Source organism: Castor canadensis, chromosome 11 (assembly GCF_047511655.1).
Source record: "Castor canadensis chromosome 11, mCasCan1.hap1v2, whole genome shotgun sequence".
Classification (NCBI taxonomy): domain Eukaryota; kingdom Metazoa; phylum Chordata; class Mammalia; order Rodentia; family Castoridae; genus Castor; species Castor canadensis.
The window spans coordinates 54,335,240-54,343,226 of record NC_133396.1 but is presented as its reverse complement, the minus strand read 5'-3'; positions in this window follow the sequence as shown (position 1 = coordinate 54,343,226).

The window sequence follows — 7,987 nt, the reverse complement described above, 5'->3', positions numbered from 1 at the left end:
ATGTCTCAGCTGCAGTACCTCCTTTCAGTTACAATTAATCAGGGACTTAGCACATGCTGTTTGTTCTATCTCAAAAACGCTCATCTCTCACTTCCCACCTCCATGCTTTCACTACCTAAGGCCTAATCATCCTTCAACACTCAGCTTTTTTTTTGTTTGTTTGTTTATTCGCATGTGCATACAATGTTTGGGTCATTTCTCCCCACCACTCCCCACCCCCTCCCTTTTCCCCCTGCCCCCTCCCTTTTCCCCCCTACCCCCTCACTTCCAGGCAGAAACTATTCTGCCCTTATCTCTAATTTTGTTGAAGAGAGAGTATGAACAATAATAAGGACAAAGCATTTTTGCTAGTTGAGATAAGGATAGCTATACAGGGAGATTTCTAGCATTGCTTCCATGTACAAATGTGTTACATTCTAAGTTGGTTCTTCTTGAACTGACCTTTTCTCTAGTTCCTGGTTCCCTTCTCCTCTTGGCCTCTGTCACTTTAAAGTTTCTGCATTAGTTCCTTTGCATTGAGGACATCAAACACTATCATGTTTTTTGAGTTTCTTACTCACACCTCCCTTGTGTGCTCTTGCCTTATCATGTGACCAAAGTCCAATCATCTTGCTGTATTTGCCCTAGATCTAAAGTCCACATATGAGGGAGAACATACAATTTTTTCTTCTGAGCCTGGCTAACCTTGCTCAGGATGATGTTCTCCAGTTCCATCCATTTACTTGCAAATGATAAGATTTCATTCTTCTTCATGGCTGAGTAGAATTGCATTGTGTATAAATACCACATTTTCTTCATCCATTCGTCAGTAGTGGGGCATCTTGGCTGTTTCCATAACTTGGCTATTGTGAATAGCACTGCAATAAACATGGGTGTGCAGGTGCCTCTGGAGTAACCTGAGTCACATTCCTTTGGGTACATTCCCAGGAGTGGAGTTGCTGGATCATATGGTAGATCTATGTTCATGAAAAAATGCTCACCATCTCTAGCCATAAAGGAAATGCAAATCAAAACCGCACTAAGATTCCACCTCACCCCTGTTAGAATAGCCATCATTAGAAACACCAACAACAACAGGTGTTGGCGAGGATGTGGGGGAAAAGGAACCCTCGTACACTGCTGGTGGGAATGCAAACTAGTACGACTCTGGAAAAAAATTTGGAGGCTTCTTAAAAAACACTCAGCTTAAGTTACACATTTTTTAAGAAAAATCTTCCTTGACCTTCAAGAACAGTTCAGATTTCCCTGTGATATGTTCTTTCCACTTAGTGCTTACTGTAACTACAAGTTTACATGTAAACTACACGAGTGTAGGTTTGGGATCTTACTAGTCAAGCCCCAGCAAAAAGGAGAATCTCTGTAGAGGAACTATGTGGTACTTTCTCCTGTTCAGCTATTACTTCTTGTCTAATCTCTTTGGTTCAGCTGTTCTATCCTGATCATCTCTCTCATCCAGTTTTTGCACCCTGTCTTAACTTTGCAGTCCAAATATTGCATCCTTTCTTATCTCTCCTATCCAGTTACTCCATCCTGTCTTATCTTTCCTCTTAGCTATTTTGCCCTCTCTTACCTTTCCCACTTACTGTGTATCCTGTCGTATCACTCCAGTTCAGTTACTGCATCCTGTCTTTTCTCTTCCTCATTTATTGCATGCAGTCTTATTTGCTTTAGTCCATCCTGTTTTACCTCTCCCATTTATTTGTGTATCATCTCATCTCACCTCCTGCAATTCAGCTATCCCATCCTGTATTGCCCCACATGTTCATATACTTTATCCAGTTTTATCTCCTTCCCCTCATTTATTCTCTCACTCACCCTCTTTTCTCTCTCTCTCCATTTTCTCCTCCCTCTATCCATCTTTCTTCTTCCCTCTCATGTATTATTATATCCTTTATCTCTCCTCCTCAGTTACCATATCTTGTCTTTTCTTTCTCATTCAGTTATTACATCCTGCCTTTTTCTCTCCTGTACAATTATTCTATCCCGTCTTATCTCTTCTCATTGATTATTGCATCTTATCTTATCTCTCTTGTTACTTAAAGAAAGTCCAGATTTTACAGCAATGCTGTTTAAAGAGAAAGATTTTAGATTTAGAGTTTAGGTTGACACTTTAAAGAATAATGGCTATATTTATTTACATTTTACTTCTGAATTTCCCCAACTTAAGAAAAAAACTTATTTTTAAATCTTTTCTCTTAGTTTCAAAACCTTCAAAATCATCAGGTAACTGTTCACAGAGATTTTATAGAAATTCGAAGTACCCACAAAGAACTAGTACATAAACATGAAAATACTTACTTCATCCTCCTGCACAGCTGCCTCTTACCTTTTTAAAGACTCTCTCATTGATATCCTGACACTTGGGAATATAGTTCATGTGTTCTACCTCTCTCAATTCTGCAGGAGAAACCAGATGTCAATAGGGACATCAGTGACTTCCTGGCATGTCTTTTCTAGGTTAAATATCTTAATGTCATACCCACAACTTGGAATAGAAAAATAAATCCTAAAAGTAAACACGACTTTTAACCTCAAAGAAATCCTAATGGAGCAAGATGCCTAAGCATGTCTTGCTGTCTAACTGGATCTAGTTGGAATTGAGAATTTATGGAGACCTGGGTTATAATTAAATTTGTCCACTGATTTATTTTTATTACAGTTCATCAATACATGGGAAATTAGATTCTCAGTCACAAATTGCACATAATACTGAGCAGTGGGGACAGAACATGATTTCTCTAACCTTAAAGCTGAAATACCAGATAACATAGGAAAGAAAATAAGAGTGAACTGTACAAATAAATAACAAATAAATATCAACCCTGTGAAGCCCTAAAGAGTGAAACAGAATCACTACAAAGAGTTGAAACATTTTGTCCCCATTCTTTTCCCACTTAGACTTGCTTTTCCAAGAATCTGTGTGCTTCTGAGCTAATGACAACATCTAGTAGATGCTTCTCTACTCACACGGTGGAAAAAGAGCAAAGGTAGGGAAAGCTGATAGGGGAAAGTGGTGAGGGAGCATGTGCTGGGGGCCAAATACTGGATATGTCACCAAGGAAGAACTCCTGAAAGACATGTCCAAGGTTCCACTTACACAGAAAACATAAGTCTATTCACATTTCTCTCTTGTCAGTGCCATAGTTCAGTGTGTCATGTTTTTAGTTTATTTATGGCATTCTGATTGTGAATATGCAATCTTCTGGTGGGTAAACATTAGAGTATGGTCAGCAGGTCACCATAACACCACATTAAGTCCTCGTAAATGCAGGTTTTAATAATGTGTAAGTTACCTGATGGAAGAGCTTCACTTATTACTCTGTTAGCATTTTACTTCTGGCATTTTCTTTATTGTGCCAGTAAAAAAAAACTTCTTAGATATAGGCATCATCCTTGAGTGGAAAGGGATGCTCGATACTTTAAGTCAGTGGCTAGGCAATGATCTCTGGGGTAAACTTGCCTTGAGTTGAGTGCCGACTCTACTGTATACCAGTTATGGGAGTGTGCGATTTACTTAACCAGACTGTAGCTAGTTTCCTTCTCAGTATATGGCAATAATGGTACTTTCTACTCTATTTGTGTGAGGAAAATGAAGCTATTGTGTCTTAAATGCTTAGAATATACATGGTTTGTAGTAAGCATTCAAATATGAAGGTTTTTTTTTTATTTTGCTCACTTTTCCACAGTTTTCCCTACCTTTTCATACAGATTTCCATATGGCTAAATTTTCACATTACTCAAGTTACAGCTCAAAGAAGCTTATCCTTGTTTGCTACACAAAATGTGGTACATGCTCACATCAATCACTGCCCCATTACTCTAATCTATGATTTTCACATATAGCTCTTGGAATATGAAATTCTTTAAGTATTGTTATGAGTTCATTGTCTTTACTACCCTTTCCCATCCAAATGTATATTACTTCAGAGCAAGGACTTTGTGTTTTAAATTCTTTTATGTCTGCTCAATAAGTATCAATTAAACAAATTAATACTAATATGGGAAAATCAAAATCCATTGTATTGAGAAAAAAAAACAAGTTGAATACCATCAGTATAATATGGTTCCATTTGTATACACACACATACACTATATATGTGCACAGAAATAGTTTATATGTTTCAAAATAGTTTATTTTATATATAAAATTACCTTCTAGGGAGTAGTTTGGGTTCAGTACATACTCATCCATAACCCAGCTTAATACTGGTACTTTCTTGAGCCAGGTGTGGTGGCTCACACCTATAATCTCAACACTCAGGAGTCTGAGGCAGGAGGATCATGAGTTCAAGGCCAGCCTGGGATACATAGAAAGTTGAGGAAGTCTGGGCTACACAGCAAGACATTGTTTCAAAAAATATTGGTTCCTTCTCAAAAATTTAAATTTCAAGCATTCTGTTAGGTCCCTACACAAATTACCAAAACTCACACAAGTGAAATAGATAATCTGAATAGGGCCATATCTATTAAGGAAGTTGAAAAATAATTAATCATATTCCAAAGGAGGAAAAAAAGAGAACCAAGCCCACATGGTTTCACTGGTGAATTCTACCAAAAATTTAAGGAGGAAATTATACCAATTCTCCAAAATATCTTCAAGAAAACAGAAGCAAAAAGAATATTTCCTAACTATCCTATGAGATCAGCAAGATCCTATAACAAAACCAGGTAAAGAAATTACAAGACAAAGAAAAATTATAGACCAATATCTCTCATGAACATAGATGAAAGAATCTTCAACAAAATAGTAGCGAGTCAAATCCAACAAAGCATAAGAATTACCTACCATACCAAGCAGGATTTAGTCCACTCAATCTCTATCCACAGAGAGTCAGCTCACTGACTCAAAATTTTCTATACCTGAAATCCTTTCACATTATCAAGACTTCCTTATGCATTCCCACTCCCAAGATTTTTGTCATTGTTCTGATATGTCCTCTTGTAATATCACCTCCTTCCTAATCCAAGCTGAAGTTTCATGGCCCAATATCATAAATATTCTTAGCTCCTTTGCCCATCTTACCCTAGACTATACTTGCCTGACAAAGTCTTACCTTGGTTAAACCCAACTACTTGCCTTTCTGTGACCACATCTAAGTAAATGAATTTGAAAATGAAATTGGCTTTGCCCAGCTGGACTCCCTTTAACTTTATGATTACAACTCAGTACTCTCGGCAAATGTAGTGCACCCCCACTCATGAAAATGAACACTTTACAGCTTCTCTCAGTGTCTGCACTCCATCCGCTACAATACCCTCCCCTCCAACAATGGCCTTGCACCGTTTTCAAGAAGAAAACAGAAGCAAGTAGAACTCCCCAATCCTGTCCCCATCAAATCTACCAGTCTAGCTTGAGTCTTGCCTTCACTCTAATTCTTCTTCTCTAATACACAAAGTGTCCCTGCTCTCATAGAGTCCAGCTGTTGTACTCAGTCACTGGATTCTAGTCCTTCTTGTCTTGTCTCCTATAACTGTGCCTTCCCTCTCTTGCATCATCAATTAGTATAACTCCAAAGGATCCATCTCATCCATACTAATATGCTTAGATTTGTCTTCTTGTAGCAATATTCTTAGTTTCTCCCATTTGACTCATTGTTTGTTCCCAGATACCACTTCATTTGTTAGATACTCCTCTCAGTAATTTTTTTCTCTAATCTTTATTATGAGACAAAGTGTTTACCTCTAGCTGTTGAGTCACCCACAGGTTTTAGGTCCTCAGGGACCCCAGATATTGTAGAACAGCAACTGTTGTGTCATTTACAAATTCTGAATCCTTGACCCTCAGAATCCATGTGCCTGATAAAATGGTTGTCTTAATCCACTATGTTTGGCATAACTAATTATGATGCTACGGTAACTGGAACATGGTCCAAGCCACCATTATAATCCATATGCATTGTTTCAATGCCCACCTACCCTTTTAGCCCTGCTACCTGCCCTGGGCCTACCTTTGTTGACTATGGTCTACAGTTAACTTTAAAACCAGAGCGGTTCTTTTAAATCTTTAGATGACTGTGCTCTTCTTCCTAAATTTCCATTGGTTTTTCCATCTCACTCAGATGAAAAGCTAGAAGCCCTGCATTGACCATAATGCCCTACATTATTTGGAACCCCTTACCTCACATTTTGCCACTCTCCCCTTTATCCATTTTGAGCCTGTTATAGGCTTCCTTGCCGCTTTAAAAAAAAAAACAAACTGATAAATGAATTGTATACATTTATTTATATCACAGGGTAAAACATGGTGTTTTAAAACATGCATACATTGTGAAAAGGCTAAATCAAGCTAGCTAACATGTTATTTTTTGTGACGAGAACACCTGAAGTTTATTCTCTTGGTGATTCTAAATACATGTTTTTATTAACTGCAGTTATCGTGTTGTACAACCAATGTCTTGAACTTATTCTTCCTCTCTAAAATTTTATATCTTTTAACATCTCCTCAATTCCGTCCTAAGTTCCCAAGCCCCCAGAAACCAGCATTTTACTCTTTGTTCCTATGAGTTTGATTTCTTTATATTCTACTTATAAATAAGATCATACATCATTTGTCCTACTGTGCCTGGCTTATTTCACCTAACATTATATCCTTCAGTGTCATCCACATTGTCACAAATAGAGCACTTAGATGTATTCCTGTCTTAAAGCATTTGTACTTTCTGTTCCCTCTATCTGAAATCACTTCTTCCAGAAATCCATATGACTTGCTCCTTCACTCTCAAACTTCTACACAGATGTCACCTTAATGGAGAAGCCTCAGATCACCCACCTTGGTGCAATAGTCATTCCTTTTCCTTCCTACTCTTTTGATGTTTCTTTTAACATTTAATATTATCTGACATAACTATGTATTTACTTGTTTATTAGAGTGCACTCCCCTCCCCCATTGACTAAGGTTGCCATAAGAGCATGGATTTTGCCAGGTTTTACAGTATTTCCTATTTTACACAACAGTGTATGGCACACGGTGGACACTTGAAATATATTCTGAATAAAGAATGAGTGAATGACCAGACCCATAATATGGAACAAGAACTATATAGAGTGTTATAAGTAGCTGACTTAAAAATGAATCTACAGCTTCTTTTCGGTCATGCTGGCCCTTTGGAATCTTGGCAAAATTTAAAAGAAAACAAACGCCAATTTTATTTGTTGAACCTCAAGGAGTTTTGTTGGTATGTTGCTGTGCTGGGCACCATGGAAGCTAGGAAAGTCTATCTCCAGCCTAAGTCTCAACTTCACCTTTCTAACAAAATTTATGTAAGGAAAAAAGCAACAAAAATAATCTTGTTCATGAGACATTTCTAACTGCCACCTACCTTCAGCCCTTTGATTTTTGGCTGATTCAGAAGTGTCAGTATGCCACTGTGACCTTCATCTCTAATAAAGAACTGTTTGCCCCAGAGCTCCCTAGGATACTCCTAAGCATTTTACATATGTGCATGTATGAATTAAATGAGATTATATATTTAAACACATATATATGGTATAATAATTTAATACAGTAATTTATAATACATACATAATCTAGTTTAATTCTTACAACCCTGTAAGGTGAAAGCAGTATTATATTTTCATCAGATTTATGTTTTAATAGATAAGCTTAAAATCACAGAAATCTCTATTTCCAGATCTGCAAGGATAAAAGAGAGAAAACACAAAAGCTTTTATTTTGAATGCTTAAATATAGCATCTAAAATTACTCTAATTTGGATCAAAGGTGTCTTTCCCACCCATATCTAATCATAAAGAACCACACAAATGAATACAAGTATTCACTTCCTGTGTTTTCTATTGAGACAAGCCTTAGAAAAACAAGTCTAAAGGAAATGTCTCCTTTCTCACTCAACATTGCTTCTCTTTTTCCTTATCCAAGCAAGGTTCTCTGACACAATCCTAGTGCTCAATGCTTGTTGCCACTAGAATGCTGCTGTCCTATTTCAGAGTACTCAAGATTTGAATGATCAATCTATATGTAACAGATGAA